Here is a 24405-nt window from a genome sequence, read left to right on the forward strand (position 1 = left end):
GGTACGACGACGGCTTTGCAACTATCCGGGGGTATTCGCCCCACCCTCCCCTGCGCCCCCCCTGCCCCGCGATCTGCTCCTTGCTCCCCTCTCCCCTCTCTTCCGCGGCGTGCGGCGCCCGACGGGACGAGGGGTGACCGTCGCGGAGACGGACGCCCACATCGGCTTAGCCTTACGGACAATTAGTACCGAAGATGTCGTTCCAGAGCCAGTGCCGTCCGTTTATGACCTATTGTACCCACCGCAGTGTCGGAGATTTCATATACGCCTCTTTAGCTTTGAAACCCGCCGCCCTAACGTGGGAACGCGCTCAAATACAACTTTTTTTTTTTTTAATGTCTTTTTACTCTTATTTTTTGTGACGTCACGTCCTCCTCGCCCCATTGGCCCCTTACTGCTTTGCACAGTCTGATGCCGTCACATGTATGCCATCTCCTGACGAAGCCGAGCCTCTCGGCGAAACTGTCGAAATACATGCAATAAACTCCTAGCATAGCAACTCCGCAAGTACGGATCTCTGACTTATATATATATATATATATATATATATATATATCAGGGTGTCGAACCGGAACCGAACCTAACCAAAAACCGGAACCGAACCGGTAGTTTTTCCGGAACTGAACCCGAACCCGAACCGTTATATTGTTATCGCGATGAACCCGAACCGGAACTGAACCGGAAAAAAAATAACGGTTACCGGCACATGTCAAAACGGTTCGGCCACGCGCTGTTGACAATGAATGTGCTATCAATGCCTTTGTTTTTTAAGTTCCGTCAACTGACACACTCCTCGCTTACATGTTTTTCTTCTCCACTCAGTCTTAGGAATATTACGTCCTTCTGGCGTTGCGTTCGGTGAAGTGTTTTTCATATTCCGTATCTTGTTTAATGAAAACTTCTTTAAGGGTCTAATTTGAGTTACCGAAGGCTAGTTCAAATAAAGAAAGCTGTATTTTCTCCCCACTGTTCCTTCAATTGCTTACACGCCGAGGTGGCGGGATAGTTAGCGAGTTCTACTTGTAAGTGGGTTTGTAAGGAGGTCGCGGATTTTACAGCTACTGCGTCGGACCCAATTAGATGAAGTCCGAATGCGTAAACGTCGGTGAGGTAACCTGTGAGTGCACATAAAGAAACCATTCCTGGTAAAAATCCCTGAGCCTTACACTACGATGTATCCCGTTTCGTATGTGCTGATTTCAGATGTTTTATTTGTAATTTATTTTGATGTTGCAATTTGTCATTTATAATTTCCGAACCGGTTCGCGAACCGGTTCGCGGATCGAATTTATCGAACCGGAACTGAACCGGAACAAAATTAATTTACCTGAACCTGAACCGTAAACGAACCCGTATTTTTTTTCGGTTCGACACACTGATATATATATACACACAACACGGGCACTTCACACCATCGTACGTGGTCTCCGAGGAGGATATAAACGAACATATGCATATGAATGAACCGTACTTAATCCAATGAATCAAAGAATCAAAGTTTTTCAAGAACTCGCTGAAAGGCAAAAAACGGCGGAGCCAGGATTTGAACTCTTGGGCCACCCAATGTCCGACCGGACATTAAGAAACCCGCCCGCCCGCCCCGCCCCGCTCCGCCCCGCTCCGCCCCGCCCGAATGCCTGCGTGTTTATGGACGGACGGACGGACGGACGGGCGGGCGGGCGGGCGGGCGGGAGGGTGGATGGATGTGTTTTATCTTTTTAATAAAACGTATTAAAAAGTTGTCGTGACGTAAAAACTTCGATGAGGAAATGACGACTACAAAGTAGCATCGTAAAATCTTCTCAATTTCCGCGCCTCGAGCATCTCTATTTTATATCTTAGCGGGAAAAAAAATTTAAGGCGTCCATATATAGCTGAATGTTCCTCCCAAGAACACGGCTTTCATACATATTTTTATAAAAAAAAAAATTAAGTTATGACTGGGACCATCAGTGCATGAACTGACGTGTAATCACGCTATGGTAGTTAGCTTATCTTTGGTGGCATAGTCCGGCTACCTGCACAAAGTGCAAAGTCAACCTCACGTTTTTCTTCTGCTTTTTCTTTTTTTTTTCCCCTTTTGAAAAGCAGAGGAAAAAGGCACTCATGTTGTACCCTGCGACTCGAGTGCCCTAGTTTTCTTGACCGCACTTTCCCACCACGCTGGAGGAATCTATACGTTTCCTTTTTATCCACGTAAAAGCTTTCCAAGCCCAGAGCGTCTTTTTTTTTTAACTGTGCTGTAGTGATTTTGCCCTTCGCTCTTTTGTTTTTATTGAACCTCAAAGATTAATGAGCACACCTTTTGGTTATCAACAATTTCGAGCTTGCAGCACATGACTGCCCAGCCACCGCCCGGGCTGGCCTGGGCCGGCACAGCCCGAAAAATATTTTATTCGGGCCCAAGCCCTGCCCGGGCACAAAAAATGCGTGCTACCCGGCCCCAGCCCGGCCCGCCGGCCGGGTCGGGCTCGGGCCTTGGGCTGGCCCGAGCCCGTGCACTGTTCTAGTACCTGTACACTATAAAAAACACTGATTTATATATTTATATTTACTTACTTAATATCATTATTAGTATTAATAATAAGATGATTATTATTATCATCTTGCCATTTCAGAACACAAAGAAAGCAGGGCACATTGATACTTTAGACCCATGTCTTTAGACCCAGCATAGAAAGAGTGCCCTTTCAACGACAATACTAATATTTATTCAAAACTGCCGGACCTTCGCTGGAAAATCTGAGGCACGGTGGAGTAGTGGTCGCGATAAAAGTCTAAAGAAACAAAATAAATAACCTAACGGTCGGCGCCGGCGTCATGAGGCCTTGCCGAGCGCGGAGTATAACGGTCTTGCAGTGCGGTATATATTGTGCATTCTTACTTTTCTTTTGAAGAATTCTGATGCCAAGACTCCCTCCCTCTTTCGTTGCAACGCGTCTTTGGTATTGGATTAACAAATCAGCTTCAAATAAGGGTCGTGGCAACCTTTAGGGTAAAGAAACAAAAAAGAAAACAAACAAGTAACATTGCGAGCAACACCTCTCATCAAAGAACACGCCGCCCGAGAACGGCTCCCTTCCTATTTTTTTTTTTTTATTCACTTTGTTACTTTATTTTGTTGTTGGGTCCGACTGTTCTCTTCTTTGTAACGATGCCGACCGTGGCAACCGTTTTGGTCATACGATTGGCGTTTGTTTTGTCACGCGATGACATGGTCCGACCGATTAACCAATGAGTTTGTTAGAGTGGTGTCACGAGGTATAAAATGGCGGATGAACTAAAAATAATAAATGCAAAGAAGCGCGCAGTTCTGCTCGTTTAGCCCCCTCGGCGCTTTATTCTTCCAGAGGCGAGCGTCGCAGTGCCATGGCGTTTAACTTGTGCCGTCTTCATGACGACATGAAAGACCCTCTTAAAGCAACTAATTTGCTTCAGGGCATGGGCCTGCTTCTGGGTTCGTGTGCGTGCCCAGAGTGCGAAGCTGCGATGGCGCTGCAAGTCCGCGCTAGATCTGCGGATGGTTATTCGTGGAGGTTCGGTGTGTGGATGACTCGTGAGGTGCCCAAGAGGAAGCAGGTCAAGGTTCAGTGCCGGGGCGAGGTCTCGGTACGGAGCGGTTCCTTTTTCGAGGGATCGCACCTGACGCTTCCCCAGCTCATGAAGATCATCTACCTCTGCTGCCAAAACCTACCGTGCGCTGTCATTCAGCGGGAGACTGATGTCGCAAGTGAGACAATAACTGATTGGACGAGCCTTTGTCGGGAGGTTGTGGTAAATGCCGTCTTTACGCATTCAGAAATGATTGGCGGCAAAGGCGTGACTGTAGAACTAGACGAGAGTATGTTCGGGCGGCGAAAGTACCATCGCCGGTATTTAAGGCCTGGCCAGTGGGTTTTCGGCGGTGTGGAGAGTGGCAGCGGGTGCTGTTTTCATGATCACGTGGAGACCCGTGACGCTAAAACCCTGCTAAGGCTAATAGCCAAGTGGGTCCACCCTGGAACAAGAATAATCACTGATTGTTGGGCTGGCTATCGCAAGCTTGCAGATGGCGCTCGCTTCACGCACCTCACCTTTAAAGACATGCTGCGCTTTGTCGACCCGAACACTGGTGCGCACACCAATACGGTGGAGGGCACCTGGGCCCAAGTCAAAAACTCTCTTCCATCTGGATGGCGTGAGAGCCACCATTTCACTGGTCACCTTGCAAAGTTCATGTTTTGGAGGAGAGAGAAGGCGCGCGGAAACACTGATAGATTCCAGTCGTTCGTCACCGCGGCCGCCAAAATCTACAGCCCCGACGCAGACAGGGACCTTCCCCATAGGACCGAAGCGCTCAAGTTTCGCCGCTGACTACAGCGCTATTCCAGCCCCTGGCGGGACGCCCGATTCCGAGTGGCTCGTTGTTTTTCTCCTCGCTTCTCCGTCGTAAGCGGTCGGATATAACATTCATTGCGATAGAGACGATATAAAAGCCCGGCTAGCACGAATATTTCGTTGTTGATCGCAGCAACAATCTCCGATATTGTTGTAGTCAATCCTTAAAATTCTACTGCTCCCCTGAAAAGCCGTGCGAGACTCGAACGGCGCCAAGCCTGGACCACGTCGGTGCTCCGACAAAAGTAAGTTTCTCGTTCGTTGGAAGATCAGTTTTGCTAAATACGCGAGAAAAACTAAATAGAATTGGTGTCAGAATAGAAACAGAATGACTACCGAACGCGGGAAAGTCAGTTGGCAGTGCCTGCGTGACGGAATATTTGATTTTCGAGCGCGTCTGTCGCTTCCCTCGAGGTGTTTGACGGGGCTTCGGTCGCGATTTTGGATCCCTTTGGCACGAATATTTCAACTACAATCACTGGCAGGGTGAGAACGGCAGGGAGAAGCTTCAGTTCCTCCAGCACTAGCTTCCAATATTCGACAGGGTTTCTATCTCGCGACCGTCGAGCGTTCACGTGCAGCCACATCGCAACGAAGGGCAACGAAGACGTGCTGGAGCTCGGCCGTTCACAAGAGACGCCCTGCCTGCCTTTCTGACTTTTTCAGCATACTTCTAGCTAGGGGAGGGGCTTTCGGAGGTTGCGATTGCAGCTTTCTTCTGCCGTGTGTGTTTCTTAATCGCTGTTCCAGTTTTTTTTTTTTTCTAGCTGTTTATAGCCATCATGTACGACACTATAATATACACGTGCATCCCCCACTCCCGAACAACACACACAAGGAATGCACTTCCAAACAGCCTCAACCAGCCAGCCCCCCCCCCCTCCCTTTTTTTTTAAATAAAAGGAAAGCCTGATTACGTTTTTACTTGCTAGGGACAATAATAGTTTCTATTATTTCGTGTCGATTTTCCGCTGATCACACCAGAGATCTTATAACATTGATTTATTTTTCAGTGGGGGCGGTTCAATTTTTATTCCGCCAACGTCAGCGAGGATCTGCAGCGTGCACTTCGTGAACACCTGCAAGCACAACGTTGAGGCTCATCTTGCAACAAGTTACTAGACGAGATGCCAGCTGAGGTGTTTAATAAAGACTAATTGCAGGCAACCTACCAACCCTGCAATTGCTCGTGAAAGATTCTTAGTTAATTTAAATTAATTTTCACTCCCTCGCTCGAAGATACAGGCGACCTTTCCTCATCTATGTTGCATTCTCTATATGTGCCCGGTTCTTAGCCAGCTAAAAGTATCGTTAGTTTATTGGCAACTTCTGTAGTCTCTTTCGTCTTCGAGTTGCACGTTTTGGTTTAGTCTGTACCCCAAGATTCAATATAGTTTGGCTAAAGATGTATAAGCTTATGTGACGACTACTTACTCACGAACTGGGAGACCTCTTTCGTGAGATTTGGAATACCTTGAACAGCTGATCTGCCGTGCAAGATCTCTGAAATACTCGGGTTTCTCGGCCCTACAATATCTTGGACAGTCCTTGCTTCTCGAAATGTGTACATTATCTGCAAGTGTCCTGCCAGCCATACTTCGAGTCTGCGCCAATGTCACCGTGTTAAGAGCATGAGAAGAATTTTTATATTGTCACAAGGTTGTGTGTTTACCTACTCGTGATTGTGACAAAACTCAATAAAAATCTTTTTCACCGTCAACAAAACATTTCTGAAAGCATTGCATTATGCTGCTGTACCATATTTTCCAGACTATAGTCCACAGGGGCAAATTTGGGGTAAAAAATAGATTTTTCTTAGATTGTACACATACGGTGCATCGTCCGCACCTGGTGCTTAGTTGTCACGAATATCCTCTCATAGACAGCACACCTTAAAAAATGTCTGCTTTCTTAGCGCAAAAAGGAGCTGGTATTATACATAAATTATCATTAACACACCCTTTCATTCGCAAAATCCGTCTCGTCTCGTCATAATGAACGATATTGAAAAACAAAAATCCCGCAGAGTCCGCACAGCCTAAAATTTCCACTTTTAAAAGCATAGCCCGGAAAATACGGTACATTCCTGGAAACGCTTGAAAACATGCCAACATGCCACAAAAGAAACTTTATTCAGTGAAGCAGCAATGAAACACTGACAGGCATAGATTATTTTTCCAGAAAATAAAATTTGTTCTACTAATGACAACCTATCATGTGTCACTGGTGTGAAAATCTTGCATGTGGACTGGACAACTTGAACCTGAAAGAGAAATGAAGTTTTTTTATAAATCCATCCAACTGAACATTGTCATGAAAATTCGACTAAAATTATGTTCAGTCATCTGCATAGCAGACATTTATGCTGGAGATTCAGTCTAGGCTAGCCTCCTCGTTTTCAACTGTTTTGCCCCTCTTTCTGACAGAATCTCGCGGCACATTACTGTTCAAACTCGCAGAAAAAGTACCATTAATAAGCAGGAGCAGGTCCCAGTAACTACAACCTACTGCCTCAGTGAAGTGGGATAAAAATACCTGGTAACAAATCTACGGGGCCTTTGTTCAGGTCGTGCCCTGGCGTTTTAAGTCACTACTGCTGAGGCAGGCTGATGCAGGAAGTGTGTTCAGAAATACCAATGAAATTGAGATCGTCGGCACAATGCTCGCACCGGTCCGCGACTCCAGCCCAGCGAGGACCTGCAGTCTCAACTGTACGCGGGGGACTTATCTCTTCCCGGAATTATCAGGCTATGCCCGCACGATCCCCGACACGTTAATATTTCTTTGACCTAGGCGAGCCCGCGAAAAGCTATCCCACTGTCGCCTCTAGTGCGAGAACGTAGTCTGCCGGTGGTTCAGCGACCGAAAAATAGTATCCCGACGTCGTCTAACAGGACTCACGAGAACAGTGGTTCATTGTGATTAGTAATCTTTAAGGCACAATGTTATTACAGCGCAAAATGTAAACAAGTGACGCTCACCTGTAAAGTTATCTCGTAGACGCCGCACGGCCGGCACGGCCGTACTTGCGAGGCGGACCCGACTTGTTGGCGGGGAAATCAACCGCTTTCTCGGTGGAAGATGCCTGTTATTGAAGCTTCTCTATCGTTTCTTGCCGCTCCATGAGAAATAATTCTCGCACGCTTTCTATCCTTCTCTAAATCTTCACCGTACGCTCGAAACACCTGCAACGCCAATGCAACGCTACGAACGCGACCAACGCGACACGACCACGTGTTATACTGCGGTGGCGCTACCATCGCAATTTCGAAGCGCCCCCTGGTTGGGCGAATCGACTCTATAGTGCGGAGGACGAGGATTCTGACGGCCCCGGTGACTTCGAGTGATCCGCTGCGCTGAGCCCGTCGCCCGCCTGCGTGCATAAAGACGACTTATGCGCCAACCGCTCGTCAAGTGCTTGTGACGTCAGTTATACGTTCTGGTAGCGGTCTAAACGGCCCTTTTCAGGGCCCCCATACTTTGCAAACGGAGCTGTTTTGAATGCGGCACCCCTTGTCTCTGCAAAAAGCTCACAGGAAAGACCCAGCAAAGCTATGCGGTCCCCAACTTTAATATCTCGTGTTATGATTCAAATAAAAATTGTTCTTGCTTATTTCGCGCCTTTGATCCCAATAAATGCCGCAGTTGCAGTCGTCCCGCGGTGCTGTTGCTCGCCCATTCGCCGCCGGCGTGGCTCAGCTTCGTCGTCTTTGCTAGCAGCGCACTGGCGAAGGCGGCCTTTGATCCGAATAAATGCCGCCGTTGCAGTCGTCCTGCGGTGTTGTTGCTTGCTCGATCGCCGTCGGCGTGTCTCAGCTTCGTCGTCTTTGCCAGCGGCGCACCGGCGGAAGCGGTTGATCTGACACACCGCGTTCGGCTTTGGCTAGCAGGCTAGCAGACGGCGTTCGTAAAATGGCGTCAGCTGTTGCTGGCTTCACGCGGCGGTACCGTGCGTGCTTCTATTCATTCGGCGTTCGTTGCCATGGTGACGGCGAGGAAAGCAGACAAACTTTATGATGCCGAAGAACGCTGCGGCGCAGCGATACCAGGTGCGTTCTAAGGCCCTTCCCGCATGCTTTTCAATGGGCGGAAGGCGAACAAAAAGAGTTCAAAATAAGGACTTAACGCAGAAGGTTGCATTTCTCCAGCGCCTCATAATTTGACGAGCCTGAAACGAAAAACGCGTTTTTTTGGCCATCCCGCGTCCTGCTTTTTTTTTTTTTTTATCCGTAACATGGGTCTAAAGTATCAAACTGCCGAAAGCAGGACCGTTTGCAAAACATACCGGCTTTGTTATCTCTTCGTTTTGTTTTCTTTGTGTTCTGAGCTCGTAGTGGTAAGCAAACTATTGAGCAGTGTTGTGCCCGTTACCAAAAATAAGTAACGAAATAGCGTTACTCGTTACCTTAGATAAAAGCTAACGCGTTACAGAGCTTCGTTACCATTTTGAATATGTAACGAAATAGCGGTGTCGTTACTTGCCATGACTAACGGACGTTACTTTTACGTTAGTTTGTTGTTACTTTGCGCTTCACTCTTAGTATATGACAGTTGTTAGTATATGACTGTAGAGTCTCAACCACAAACGTCTCTATAAAATTGTCGAACTGCTCTTGAGGAACGAGAACTTGAAGCATACGGTCGATCTTCATCTGCTTCAGCAAGGGCGCGTCGGAAATGGGGTTGTGTCCTCGGCCTTTCGTTTCTTTGAAAGCACCTAGTTCCTCCATTCTGCGAATGGAGGAACTGGCGGAAAATAAGAAAGACATTAGGATTGATGCGAACCACCGCTGTTGATTTCTAGTTATCAGTGGTGTGGTACAAGGAAATATTAACTAAATAAATTGCATCACGAATTAGGACAGAAAAAACTGTCTAAATAAATCTCAATTTTAAGCAAATATTAAATAGGCGTGTTTATACATACCTGCCGTGATTTATTTTCCCACCTTCTGAAATATACAAGTAAACTCAAGCCGTTTTCGGAGTGTTTTTGGCCAGCTTACATCAATGAGCATTGTGAGATATAGCTGAAAAACTATGGGACTAACAAAACAATCCCTAAAGAAAGGTGCGTTCTTTTGGCTAACAAAACTTAACCCCGACATTTTTACGTAAAAAAAGTGCGTGCCATTAAAAAATAACTTGCCTTAATCTGCTTCTTCATATTAGAGCTTGAAATCCTTGGTGTGGTCAGCAGATTGAGTTTCGGCAAACAGACAAGACATACAAACAGCAAATTATCTGACTTCGTTTACCTTAGTTCAAACTTAGCACTTAGCTTGGGCCATAGTGACGGAGTTTCGTTGGCCGTTGCCGTCTTGCACGAAAAGTGAGTTTGAAATAACAGTAAAAGGGGCTTTTATAACAAGCATTCTAAAACGGCCTCGTTGGTTAGAGGCAGACGTTACATGACAGAGACAACTGTTGAGTTCACGAATTGCTCCCAAGCAACGCACCTCATAGCCACGCCGATTGTAGTAACGGTCCGGTTTAGGCTACACAAGCAACACAAAGAGGGCACCGATCGCTTCTTATAACCAATAATTATCACCCAAGATGATAACGGGTAATTATAAACGAAGTATAGCACCGGTCATACTTTGGTTATAATCACATGCGTAGTCGTAGTATCTTTGTGGCGAGCTTTAATAAGGTCTTGAACCTAACTAAGTTTCTCTTTCACGGCGAAACACCTTTTTCATTTTTTCACGCCGGCAGCAGCAGCAAAGTAAGGACGAAGCAGACGAAACCTATCACTATCACTGCTACGAATGTGTATCTCTAGAAGAATGGTACAGTAGCCTTCACACACATCCAGGGACTGCGAGAATAAAAAGGCGGGCGCAGCGTTCGGCAATAGACAATTCGTTCTTTGAATGCCAGGGAGTTAGGGGCATGCTTTTTTTGTGGAAGACTACGCTATTTATGTCTGACGAACTGAGATGCAAGGAGGGTGTCGTCCGTGGCTGTGACTGAGTGTTTCGTCTAATCTTTGAGGCGCTATGGGAGAAATGACCTCCAGAGGATTTGGTTAACCTTCTGAACGGGAGTCGTTCTCCAGCTAGAGACCGCACCTTTGTACCGCGGCGGCAGGAATTCTTAAAGGGACCATGAAATGATTTTAAAATCGAGTTTCATCCACCGCACGTCGTAAAAGGTGTGACAAGAAACACAAAAACACAAAAATAGGGAGCCAAAAAAATTATTTGCTATAGAACTTTTAAAAGAAAACTGGACTCTTTTGCGCCTTCCTTCCTTCGCCTGTTCACTACGATGCATCCGCGGAAATGGAGCACGTCAGCCAAATCCAGGTCGCCTATTGGGTAAGAGCCTACCTCACCAGCTCCGCGATCGTAAACAATAAATAGCCGGCGAATGTTTCCTAAAAGTTTTGTTAAATAATATTCAGATCCACATTTTGTAGCATAATTAGAGATGTGTGGCGAAAATTGCCAAATTTGATAATGCTGAGAGCCAAGCGCCATCTATCGTGTGGTAAACGAAGCAACTACTGCGCGTGCGCAGTAGGGCAGGGCCGACAGTTACTTGGGTGGCGGCGGCCGCCGACGAACGTTTATTTTCTTTGTTTTCCTTCCTCTCAAAACTCTGACTGACTGAACGTTTATTTTTCTACGTGTTCTTCCCGCGCGTGCCGACTTCAAGCAGCAAGAAAACAGTACTTAAAACAGACCACGACGAACAAGAACGCTGGATCCACCGACTCCGACGAAGCGAGGTGCTCAGAATATAGGCCTAGCAGGCATTCCGACTCGGCGCTGTGTTGCTTCGTCGCAAGACCGTCTGCCTACGACCGGCTGGCGTGCTAAATGGAATATGCCCGCGCGACCCTTGTGGACCCTTCCCGTATTATAGTTTGATCACTGACCTCAATTCTAGATTAAGAGGTGAGGTCAATCTCTTCCCCTTGTTTTCCGAGGCAGTGTTGAAGAACACTCGTCGAAAAGGGACTCTCGTCGATTCTATCTTGTTTTGTGTGATATAGAGCTGAAATAAACGCCGTATGGATTACCTTCGTAACACGGTATGTACACTTTGTTATTGGTATGCCATTTTTATTCTGACAGACTGCACGTCACTTTCGAGCTATAACAGTTCGTGGGAGGTATACGTACAACCCCGGTCCAACCTTTCTTTGCCGAGTGTCGCGTCAGTATCGAGTTGCAATCGTAAAAGAACGGTCCCGAAGCGCTTACAAACAGCGCGAATACAGCACTTCCATCGAACGCGCGCGTCCGCTCCGAGTGTAAACAGGTATTTACGTGGCTCTTGCTCACACTCGTAGTTCAAACGTATCTTTTTTAACGTCGGCTCGCTCCTGCATCTCTGAGGCCGCGAAAAACGCCATCTTCGTCGCTTTGCAAACGACTGACACGGGCCGGCCCTTCTGCCAACAATGACAGGGTGGTTGACTTCTGGAGTCTTCACCGGAAGACTCGCTGCACTTCCCAACAGGCATACCGGCGTATGGGACTAGTCCCATGCTGTCGCTGTAGCGCAACATATCTCATTGAATTTCGCTCAGCTGCGATGCGGCGATGAGAGGCGCCGATTCAGGAAATACGTCGGTGACATCAGCGCAGTAAAACCTACCGGCGCACCCCAACTCGTTGCCGCTAACACTCCCATTCTCCTATTGCCGAGAGAACTTCCGGTTCCGGAAACGGTTTACGTCACGGCTTGTTTTGCGGTCAGTTGGAGAGAATGAAAAAGTCGATATTTCAATAATTTTTTGTGTAGAAGTTAATAAACCGAGACGAAAACGGATGCCTGTTCGGCATTCAGTGAACATTGACGGTTTAATGTAAAAGTTATCTGAAAAAAAGTAAAAAGGCCATTTCATGGTCCCTTTAAAGGTGGTGACGTCTTTCTTGTGGCAGTCGCCGTTCAGTGCTGCGATAACCTTGCCACTTGTTTTGGTTCAAAGTGTGGGAACGTCAACGCTTCCAAACTTAGAGTCTATCATTTCTATTGTTAACAAAACGAGAATTTATTTGTTTTGGAGAAAAGGATGTAACCAGATAGAGTAGCTAAGGACGCTGAGGCAAAATCTTTTGAGCGGCGGCAGACTTTAGCCATCTGAACGGATCTCTCTTTCTTGAGAGACGGCTGCTCCTACAGGTACAAACGCTGTACCAAGGACGCTTAGTGGTTCCGCGTGGAGATAATCTCGCGCCTTTTTGGCCCGGTTGTGGGAACTCTTCCGAAGGAGTTTGAAATGAGACCGTTTTTTCACAGCTTTGTTGTACAAAATAAAATTATTTTTTTTTCAAACAATCATCCGGCCATTTTTAGTCAAAAGTAACGAGTAACGGGTAACGTAATTTGATTGTAGATACCGTAAAATAATAACGACAGTTCACTCGTTAGTAACTTAGCATTGTAACGAGTACGTTAGTACGTTAGTCAAAAAACTAACGCGTTACCAGTAATGTCGTTACTAGTAACGCGTTTGTTCCAGCACTGGAATATTGAGCCCCTTCCCGGCCAACGCTACTGGAGCAAGCACAGTTTCACAGCTCCGCGTACGACGAGGGCTCAGGGGCGGTCACAAGAACTAGCCGCGCTGTAGTCGAGTCTTACTTCCGGATTGTCTAGCCCTCCAAGTTTGAATCGCAATACTTGAGCTTGGGGGAGTTCGTGATTCATACTAACACTGCACAGTGCAAGGAAACAGACGCACACAAAATAAAATGCAAAGACTCAAAGCTTTCACACTGTGCTGACTCTCAACTCTGTGGTACATTACACTTCATCTTGAATCTCTTTTTTGCCACTATACACATGGAAGTAGAAAACAAAACAAGGAAGAAAAAAGAATTGAAAATAAAAAAGGAACAAGAAAAATTAAAAAAAGTAAGAGGTAAATGAAAAGGAAGAAAAAGGAAATAAAATAGACGGGAAGAATCCTGGCTACAGCAGGTCCAACTAAGGAGCTTTTACTAAGTGATAGTACCAAGTACCTAGTACCCCGTCGATATCCTTATCCCAAAAAGAGTTATATTAGTTAGGAAAGGCTCCTTAGTGGGATCTTCTGTAGCCGTAAGTCTTCCCTTTTTTTCATTTTCTTGTTTTCTTCCTTTTTCCTTTTCCATACTTCTTTTTTCTCTTTCCTTTTTTTCTTCTCCCTTTTCTTTTATTTTCTTTTTGAGCTTCCTATTCTGTCTTGTTTTCTTTTTTTTTATATACTCCATGTGTATAATAGCAAAAAAAAGATGATAAAGATGAAGTGTAATTCATCACGGAGTTGAGAGTCAGCGCAGTGTGAGAGTTCTTTTTTTGAGTTTTTGAAATTTAGTTTTGTGGGCGTCTGTTTCCTTCCGCTGTGAAGTGTTGGTTTGAATAGCGACGGGAACATCTGCCTCAACGCCTCGCCATGTGGTTCTCGCCGAGCATGAGATAGCAGCGGGATCGCTTGCTTGATGCTTCGTTCGCCATCGTTCTTTTTTTCATCTCACCCTGCGGTATTCTTAAACAATAAATCGTCCATAGCTAAGTTCCAACACTCTGTTAGGACGGGTCATGCCCACCTGTTGTGTGCGGGGATGCACCAGCGGTTACAGAATGTTTGCCTCAGCCAATCAAAATTTCTTTGGGCCCCGAGGAGACATTGTTGACTATAAAATGTGGGAGCAAGCCCTGCACAGAGTTGACAGGAAACTTATTGCTAAGGGCAAAGCTTGTGAAGTGCATTTTGAGGATGAAGGCATTATCAAGCACTACCGTCACGTTGTTGATGGCAACGAAATACTTATCGCACGTGGGAAATGGAAATCGGCACCAGGTGCGACTCCTCGCCTGTTCTCTAGGTTCCCGGAGCATTTCTCAAATCGCCAGCACTTGACGTCAAAGTGTCAATCACAAAACAAGTGAGCTATGCCGTATGTGAGCTCGGCAGCGAATTCATTGAATAAGAATTCACCGGACGTTACAGAGGTCCTTCAAGAAGAAGACAGCTCTAGTGCTGCCCTGATGGCAACTGCCGCGTTGCCATCAGGGCAGTGGATGTTTGAGTGTTTTGACGATAAGGTAACAGGGAGCAGGTGCGGCATATTTTACACCCGTCGCCTGGTAGAAGTGTACTTTCCTGCACAGAAGAATATTGTTATAGACGAAGATTTCGGCTGCGTGGTGAATGGTTACAGCAAGTATTATCACAGGCAGTTGTCATACAGCATTAAACGTGCCGCTGACGTCGAACGTGTGCTGAGACAAGTGGTTGACTTAAAGATATGTAAAGGTGTGATCACGGACAATTCAAGTAGCGTGCGAGTGCAGCAAAAAATCTGTTTCGTTTTGTCTAAGCTGCAAATCTGCCCCCGCTCTCTGTGGCTGCGTCGAAAAATGCGCCAGTCGAAGCCATCAAACACGTGAATGAATGTTGGCTAGTTGAAGATGCGTAACCTAAGGAGATCACTGCTGCGAACTGTGACGACTCGCCAGAAAAAGGAGAAAGAAGTGCTGGACCTGAAAGAAGAGCTTAAAAAAACATCGGAGGAGTGTGTTCAAAAATATCTGCATGGCCTTCCATCTCTTCAGCGGCTTGCCTTAATGACGGCATTTCAAGAGATAAATGCTAAACCACCATTCAGAGTGAAGTATAATGCAGAGTGGTTGCTGAACTGCTTGCTTGTCAGAATTGCTAGCCCAAGGGCGCACAAGCTGCTGAATGACCTGAAAGTGCTTAAGTCTCAAGTATGAGTTGCTTGACACAAATATTGAAAGGCATCTCCTGTAAATATGCCTTCAACTTTATTTTACTGAAAGCTATAAAAACGCGAATGCACAACAAATCTCACCATCTGACAGTCGGAACTCTCGTTCTGAATGAGGTGAAGTTGAAGCAATGGTATGACTTTAACAAATCAAATTACGAAGTCGATGGCTTTGTTGATTATGGCGGCATCAGAAGAGAAGGCACAAACCAGCTAGCTGACCATGTTCGTACCCCTTTTCAAAGGGTGGGTAAAGCGCATAGCTAGCTTCGCCACGAAAAAAGCAGCGGCTGGGCGTGTCTTGGTAGAACTCATACTTGAAGCTGTCGTGAAACTCCACAAGTAGGGGGCAACCGTCATTGCCGTAGTGACTGATGGCGCTGGAAACAGCAAGTCCACGTGGCAAGAGTTTGGAGTGAGTGACTGTATAACGAACACAAGGCACAAGATTCAACACCCATGTATGCCTGACGGACAGTACCTGCCCCTCATTCGCGACGTGCCGCACGCAGTCAAGTGTGTGAGAAACCATCTTGTGAAGCACCAGTACGACCAGGTAGCAGAGTCGTCTCCACAAAAATCATCAAATACAGTATATTTATTGTTTTGCACATAGACTGTAATGTTTACAGTCTACGTAAACTGACAGCAGCGCATAGCGACACAAACTGACAGCAGCGCACGTGCAGCCAACCTATTTGCAAAAAATGAATATGCGATTTGGTACCCAGGCATGGCATATACTACTATATTTTCATTTCTAAGTTGATTGCCTTTATGTGACTATTCGCCAGTATTTTCCATTCGTGACTGTTAACGAGAAATATTTATATATTATAATTTATTACTTGCAGTTGTTCAGCCGCAGCACATCACTAGCGCTAACCGAGTACAGGAAGGCTGGTGTCGTTAAAATTCAAGACTCGTCTGGTACTGAGGCCTTAACCAGAATGACGAATGATCTTTCTGACGCGCTAAATGCAAGGCATCCTTTTGAAGGCATCAGAGAAAACTCTTCAAAGACTCGGGTATGAACGTTTAAAACACCAACGTTCACTATGTTTGCACTTGTGGGTTTCACTAGGTCAGATACATGTTTTTGGCATTTAGGTCATCAGGGACTACCTTAAGATGTTGAACGAAACGGAACACAACCACCTACACCGAAACATCCCGCCAGACAACTGTACCCTTGCGGGTGACCCTGCTTTCCGCCTTGGACATTATTGAGGAGCTGCACAAAGCGGGGTTACCGTACAATTTGACAGCCAAGCTCAACCAGGATCAACTTGAGGTATGATGCAAAGCAAAATATAAAATTGTAGTGTACAAATCAAGAAGTTAAAAAAACTGCAACAGCGGCTGTGCATTTTTCAACATGTAACGTTTGTGGGATTCGACTTGCCTTGCTGCACCACGAGGTCGATCCCACTCCGTAGCACGATGTGGAGGACTGCTACGGCCGGGTCCGTCCCGAGGCTGCCGTGGACTCCGAGGAGAGGATTCATTCCAAAACGCAAAGATACTGAAAAAGCGGGTTTATTTGGCTGCTGTGCCACCACGCTGTGCCCGTCGGCAAAACTAATAAAAGAAAAGAACGGAAAAAGGGTCGGCGCTGTCGCATTAGCCAGATTCACCTGGAGGGGGCCACGCTGCCGCATTAGGCAGATTCGTGGAATGGGGAAAGCTCCAAAAAGAACGAGGCTCCGTGGCCCAGAGCCTTCCCCGGACGAGAGACAGGGCCGCCGTTCGCGGCCGCTTATCTAGCCAGCGGAAAGTGGACGCGCCCGGGGTAGGTAGTGTGGCTTATCCCGCAGATGGGCCACGTCCACAATCATTTCCGAAGGGTGCGCCGGAGGCACTTTCACCCAAAAGGGCGAGGGAAGACACGCCCTCTTCGAGGAATGCGGCCTTACCCCCGTATCCGGGATGACGTCGCCATAACGCTCCCACGGCCTGCTTGTGCTAGGCCTAGATAGGGAGACGGGAAACTCGTGGTTCCCACACTCCTCCCCCCTTAAAGGGGCGGTGCAACGATATTCAATTGGAATGCTTTTCACTTTACACGAGCTTACTGGCACTAGTGGGACTCAAAGATACTCGCACGCAACGCCACTGACCAAGAAACTCCTTTGTTGCGCAAAACCGAGCGTTTTCATTCAATAGACAGTTTAGTATAGCGTTGCTGGCTCTTACGTACGCAATACGCAATAGTATAGCGTACGCTAAAAATGACCTGCTCGGACCGAATTTAGTTGTGCGTTACGTTTTCGAGTGAACACCGTGCATGATTTGATTATGATTTGGTTAGATTTGCTAGAGCTGCAGAATTCCGCGTGCTTATAGCGCAACCATGCTCCTGGAAAGAAATATTGAAAATGAAAACGTGTCCAATTATTTTATTTCAAATTAAACCAAGCCGCAGCTGCCTCGTCAAGCGCGTTTTTCTGCGGGGTGCAGAGGCTACGAGTAAAGGCCGGTTCAGACACTTGCGTTTGAGTGCGTTTGACTGCGTTGCGTCGAGAACCGAAAGCGAGTCACCGGCACATCTGCGCTTCGTGTGAAGCGTGCAATCCAATTCAAAGAATCATCTTAGCACGCGATATAAGTAGCAGGGATGTCCTGGTTTCTCGCTGCCGCAACGCAGTCAAACGCAACTGTCTGAACTAGGCTTAAGAGTGCGTAGCCAAATTCGATCACGGAGCCTCCGTCAATCTTCCCTTTGAAACGGCACCTTTTATCAATGCTATCGCGGAATGAAATTCATGACCTACTGATGTCCAGTACATAGCGAGAACTTCGGCGATTTCTTTTAGAGTCGCTCGTCCGTCGGCGATGAACTGTGCGAATAGGCTTAGCGTTGAGCAGATCGCAGCATTGACGCACATTCCAAGCGGCGAACATTTTCACTGTGCACTCCTTCAGCTGCACGGCGATCTGATTCGACCGCCGTAGGTCCCGGAAAGAATTGCCGAGCTGAACACCACGCAATTTCACGTAACACGGAACTTTGAAAACACCACGTCGCCTTTGCTGCGCCAGTCGAGGTAACCGCCATCTTGAAACTGGTGCTCTCGTTGGGTCCGAGATCTCTCGAGAACGTCCCGCAGAGCCCGCTAGCCCGCCACGCAAAATCCCCAGCGTTGCGTGCGTACGCAATACGCTAGCTCTTCTATTGCGTTCTGCGCACGCGCACTCCCGACCCGCAATTTTATTGCGTACGCAAGGCTTTAGCGTACGATCCACTAAAACTGTCTAATCTCTCCTTCGCAAAACCTGATGACGTAGCTCGGCGGTAGCAGTACCGCCCAGTGACGATATTTGAATGCGGCTCATAGATTGGACCCGAGCATTGCGTGGGCACTCGATTTGGGCTCGTGATAATCTATAGCTCGAGAAGCATTCGGACAGTGTCCTGTGTCCAATCGCTGCAATGACGACAACAGCCGAACCATAACAATGTCTGGAACGCAGCGCGTGTCCTGTGCCTTGCCAACCCCAGCGTATGGGTATGATCAACATTGGCGGCATATAATCGGCTCCAGGTCACGTGGCCGCTTGTTCTGGCTGCGAGTTGAGGGGGTGAACGCTGCTCGTTTTTCTTTATTTTTTCTGCGACTTCGATTGCGTGTGGTGAAAAACGAATGGGTATTTCACAGGTCATTAACGTCAGGGGTCCATTCTAAGCGGTATTTGCTCAAAATACAAAAATCGTTGCATCGCCCCTTTAAGGCTGAGGTAGGACTAAAAACAAAATTGGCCTACCGACTCTCAAACAAAAAAAAAAAAAAAACGAAACCGAAAAAAAAAAACTACCGCGTCCGGTACCGACCCCCCATGCTGGGGTTAACAAATGAAAAATCTTCGGGGACGCTCCCGGCGTTGAAGTCCGTGGCTCACCATGGCGCAGGGACAGGATGATGTCTTGGCCGAAGTCCAGGAATGACGACGCCGGAGCGTCTCCCGACGACGCGTCCCGTGTTGGCGTAGGCACGCGCGCCTACCCGCAGTGCAGGTGGCTTGCAGGCGGGCTCCAGGCATCGGGACGGGAATCCGCAGGTCGGGACAGCAGCAGGGTCGCCGTGACGGCGAAGTGTGTCGGGGAAAGACACTCGAAGGTCTTGAAAGGCAGCAGGCTTCGGCCAGCTCCAGGTTCCCAAGGTTGGAGACGGAACCAGGCAGCAGGAGGACACGTGACGCCACCTTGACCAGCAGCCGACGAGCCGGATCTGGGGTGCTATGTTGCGCTTTTTGCACTCCCAGGAGACTTGGAAGAGGGAAGTGACGTCAACGATTAGAGCAAATCAGATTGGATGTTGACAGAAGAAAACAAAATCAACATCCAATCTGCATTTGCTGCGTTGCTGACGTCACTTCCCTCTCCCTAGTCTCCTGGGAGTGCAAAAAGCGCAACATAGCCCCCCTGGACACGCAGGCCGGCGACGCTGCGGCGAGGATGACGCTCCCTGGCGTCGATGCCACCTCGATGTGGCCCCATGAGTCAGGAAACGCCGACCACTGGAATGCGGCCTGCCTTCTGCCGCCCTCTCCCGTTTCTTTCCCCAAGAAGGAAGCTTCGGAAATTCTGAGCAAGGTCGAGCCGTCCAACTGAGGACACTCGACCAATCCCTGGGTGCTCAAGGACCCAGAGATAAAAAAAAAAAGTGAAAGCCGTTTACAAATCCCTGTAACGCCGAATTGGAGCGCAGCTCTTGAGGAGGAGGAGTGAAGGGTACTGAGGGGAGGGTAGACCCCTCCCCCTTCTCCTCCTCCTCCCCTCATTCTTTAATATGCTCCGGGGGGGGTGTCACGTGACTTCGGGGAGGGGGTCACGTGACCTCGGGGAGGCGTGACCTGGGGGTGACCTCAAGGCCACGTGACCCCAAAGGTGACCCCCACGTGACCTTGGGGGTCACGTGACCTGGAGGGGTCACGTGACCTCGGGGGGTCACGTGACCTTGAGATGACCTTGGAAGGGGTCACGTGACCTTGGGGGTCACGTGACCTCGGGGGTCACGTGACCTTGGGGAGGCGACCACGTGACCTCGGGGGTCACGTGACCTCAGAGGGGTCACGTGACTCGGGGGTCACGTGACCTTCAAAGGGTCACGTGGGGTCATCTTGGGGTCACGTGACCTTGAGATGACCTTGGAAGGGGTCATGTGACCTCGAGGGGTCACGTGACCTTCAGGGGGTCACGTGACCTTGAGATGACCTTGGGAGGGGTCACGTGACCTTGGGGGTCACGTGACCTTGGGATGACCTTGGTTACGCCGACGGCGACGCCAACGGCGACGCCAACGGCGACGCCGACGGCGACGCCGCTCAAGCCGGGAACGGGCCCCTAAGAGCTGCGCTCTAAAAAGAAAAAGGCAGAGACAAAGGTATCTTTTCTGCCGTGAGTCACGTGCATCGCACTGGCTCGGCTCGCGAAGTTATTGTGAAAACAGTTCCACGACTCCGCTTAATGTGAACACGGATGTCCACATACCAAGCTGACTCGCGTCACCCCGGACAATAGATTTGTTGGTGACTATTCGAAGAGGCAAAGTTCTTTGTAGCTGCTTTTGCTAACGATGCCTAATCGCTTCGATTTGCGGGTGCAATGAAATGTCAAATGCACCACCCTGTCCTTTCTTGTGATATTGAAACGATGCAGGGCTGCAATCGGGCAGGCTCGCCAACATTGTTATTTTCCAAACATGTTAGCTTTTACCTTAGGCTAAAACACAAATTCCTGTGGCCAGTATAGCACAGCGACCTAACTTCAAAAAGTCTTGGAGCCGCGTGCTGCCCTGGCCAACGCGAACAAAGGAGAGAACCGAATGCACCTCCCAGCCGCGCAGGACAGCCACCTTGAACTGCAATGTTCGTAGAGGCCAAGCGACGTAGCACGAGTTTATCCGCATCAGCAAGAACAGAAACCGATCCCAAATAAAAAAAGAAACCCCGTGCCAATAGCAATACAAGACTATTTACGGCACCGATCGGCAACAACACAAGTTGCTCGACCCGGCGAGTACGCTGCCCGGCTGCCAAAGCCCGTCTGCAACAATACGAGTTGCTTAGCGACGTTAGTGGCGAGCGTACCGCCCGGCGGACGCACCGCCCGACTCCGCAGAGTCCGCGAAAGTATTTACAACTATTCACATATTTACACCCCGGATCGTTCTGCTGGGCATCAAAAACTCATCGGTGCTACCGTCGATTCCCAACGAACACTTCGAGTGCCGCGGCTCACGATCTCGTCCAGTGACCGCATGGCGGTCACCTTAATCGGACACGCGATCATCTCGGGACGCAGTTGAACCTGTTGCACTGCCCGGTAGCACGATTGAACTGCTCCCGGACCCCGCGGCGTTTTCACATTTAACGTCGCATTTACGGGGTTGCAACTTGATAGGTGGCCCTCAAAGGTTCCTAACGTTATTGTTGCGTGCGACGCTCACTGACTTTTGGCCGGAGTCGATCGCGGGTAAACGGAACATAGTAGCCGAAAACCATGCTCACGCCAGTCCTCTGTCCCTTGATAGCGGGAAGGAAAGACGGAGTAAAAAGGAAATCATTTTGACTCACTCAGTTTTCCCGGGGGGCCTTTGTTCCGGGGTCGCTTGGTCAACCTGATGGCTACTGGTCCGTCGACGCGGCGACGAAGGGCACCATCGGCGGTCTCCGCAACCTCGCTAGACTGGGACCGGTGTTGCAGGCACAACGCATTTTCTCGCTTCGAGATACGCTTTTAGTTTGTGCGCTCACGGGGTGTCCACTCTGGGTGGGCCCCGCGAGCCGTCTCGAAGGCAAAAAGCTGCACTTGCTTCGTGTTGCGTCACCGTGCTTTGTTCGAGAACGGGCTTGACCTCGAAAAGCGCAGGTGCGCCTCCCCAGCGAAGTAGGCTGGCGTCGTCCCGAAAGGGAATGCCTCGGACGTATTCCGGGCGTTTAGTCACCTCCGTTTGGAAGCGAGCTCGGCTGAAAAGACACTGCATTGTGTCCGTGCGTGGCTGACGTGGCCACTAAGCCGTTGAGTGGCATCGGGTGTCGGGCGTTCGCCTCTCCCTTTGTCCACCTGTTTGATCCTTGGCCGGAAATTGACCTGGTTCGCTATCTTAGCGAAAGGAGATGGATCCTGCTGTCTTTGCAGTCCACGGTAAGCCGCACGTTGGGGCGCCAGATGTGGGATTCTCCTCTTTGAGGAGAATCCCACATAGAGGAGAATCCCACTTAGAAACACAAAGAAGGTTCCTTGGGTTCGGATAAAGACGTGTTTATTGACTGCAATGTCAGCACGCTTCGCTCTTAGACAATGAAAAGTCTGGGCGCTGGCTCAATTGCCAGTATCACGCGGTCGGTTTCCCGCGCTGCCGCATTAGACAGATTCACGGGAAGTCGGAGGCCCACAAAGAAAAACCGAGCTCCGTAGAGCCAGGGCCTCCGCCGACGAGAGCCAGGGCCGCCGTTCGCGGCCGTTTATCTAGCCAGCGGAAAGTGGACGCGCCCGGGGTAGGTAGTGTGGCTTATCCCGCAGATGGGCCACGTCCACAATCATTTCCGAAGGGTGCGCCGGAGGCACTTTCACCCAAAAGGGCGAGGGAAGACACGCCCTCTTCGAGGAATGCGGCCTTACCCCCGTATCCGGGATGACGTCGCCATAACGCTCCCACGGCCTGCTTGTGCTAGGCCTAGATAGGGAGACGGGAAACTCGTGGTTCCCACGCGTTTACAAGCTGACATTTGGTTGAAACTTGAAAGTGAATGAGTGACTGGTGACTGACTAACTCTAGCCTCGAATGTCAATGATTGAAACATCGTCCCCCCCCCCCCCAACCCGAACATTCGGCGTACCTCCCCCCGCAGGACCCCCACAATATTTTGTGTCCGGTCACCCCCCCCCCCCCCCTTTCAAGACATTCGCCATCGCCCCCCCCCCCCCCCCCCGGACACTCGCCGTACCACCGCACCCCCGTCGTTACGCTTCTGGTCAAGAGATCCAAGGAGTCAAAAGGTCGAATAATGGATCTTTTGACTCGTTGGATCTTTTGACTCGCCAGACACGAGTCAAAAGATCCAATATGGGTCAAGAGGTCCAACAGGTGAAGAGATCCATCGAGTCAAAAGATCCACGGCGAGTTAAGAGGTCCAACGAGTCAAAAGGTCCAAGAGTCACAAGATCCACGGCGAGTCAAGAGGTCCAACGAGTCAATAGGTACAACGAGTCAGAAGGTGCAATAATAAACCTTTTGACGTGTTGTATCTTGTCGCCTGTCAAAAGATCCAATGCGGGTCAAGAGGGCCAATTACTCGAGAACTGCCGCATCATATTGCAAGGGGGTCGCGAAAAGCTCCTCACCAGTCCTCCCCTAGTGCACAGGGAGATCGAACATTAAAGATCAGAAAACAATTTTTTACTAAGTGCCTTAGTTTTTGTTGAAAAAAGAAAGAAAAATGTGAGACCGATTTAAGTTTGGCGCGCCGCTCAACTCCGCACTGTTTTCCGGTTTGCGACTGGGAAACGGGCCAGAAGGGGTTACCCGAAGACCGGTTTTTCTTTGCTTTTCTTTGCTTCGGGTAGATACGGCACTGAAACTTTGCGTGGCAAAAGTCAAGAATATGAATCTTTTGACACGTCTGTTCACGTTTTAACGACAACACTAAAAAAAAAATGTAGCCTCGAATTGAGCAGGAACTTGCTAACTCTTTTACCCAGCTCACTTCACGCACGCATTTTTTTGGCCGGCACAAGCGGCTGCAGAGGGAAGGGGGAATAATCATTTTTCTTCTTCGCGATTTCTCCGCGGCTAGGCAAGGCCGGAGGGGATTCTCCTTATTTTGTTGCGGTGACACTGAACCGTGACTTTTTTTTCCGGAAAGCAATGTTGTCCGCGAAGACGAAGCAGAATGAGCATAGAACCGCGGCGAGACGACCTGCTTTCAAAACGCGTCACATTTGCCTTTAGGTGACTTAGATTTTCCTAGAGTCACGAATAATTAGCGGGCTAGAGAACAGACAATCGACAAATAGCCAACATCTAACCGAAAAATGCAGGCGAAAAAACGATCTGAGTGGCGATGTGTGCAAACGAAGTTATCCAGGATCTAAAAATCGGTGAGCTCATGTCCGGAGAGATAGTAAACGGCGAGCTTTTTATACCCGTGTCCCACTAGAGCGACATACAGAAACAAAAGACAAAGACAACCCTCAAAGCAGAGTCTTTCACGATTTGAGACGCTTTGTAGAGTAACGGAGGCTATGCTTAAACACGAGCATCATGCACGCGAGGGTATCTTTGGCAGG

This window comes from Ixodes scapularis, unplaced genomic scaffold (assembly GCF_016920785.2).
Source record: "Ixodes scapularis isolate PalLabHiFi unplaced genomic scaffold, ASM1692078v2 PGA_scaffold0__279_contigs__length_252992795, whole genome shotgun sequence".
Lineage (NCBI taxonomy): Eukaryota > Metazoa > Arthropoda > Arachnida > Ixodida > Ixodidae > Ixodes > Ixodes scapularis.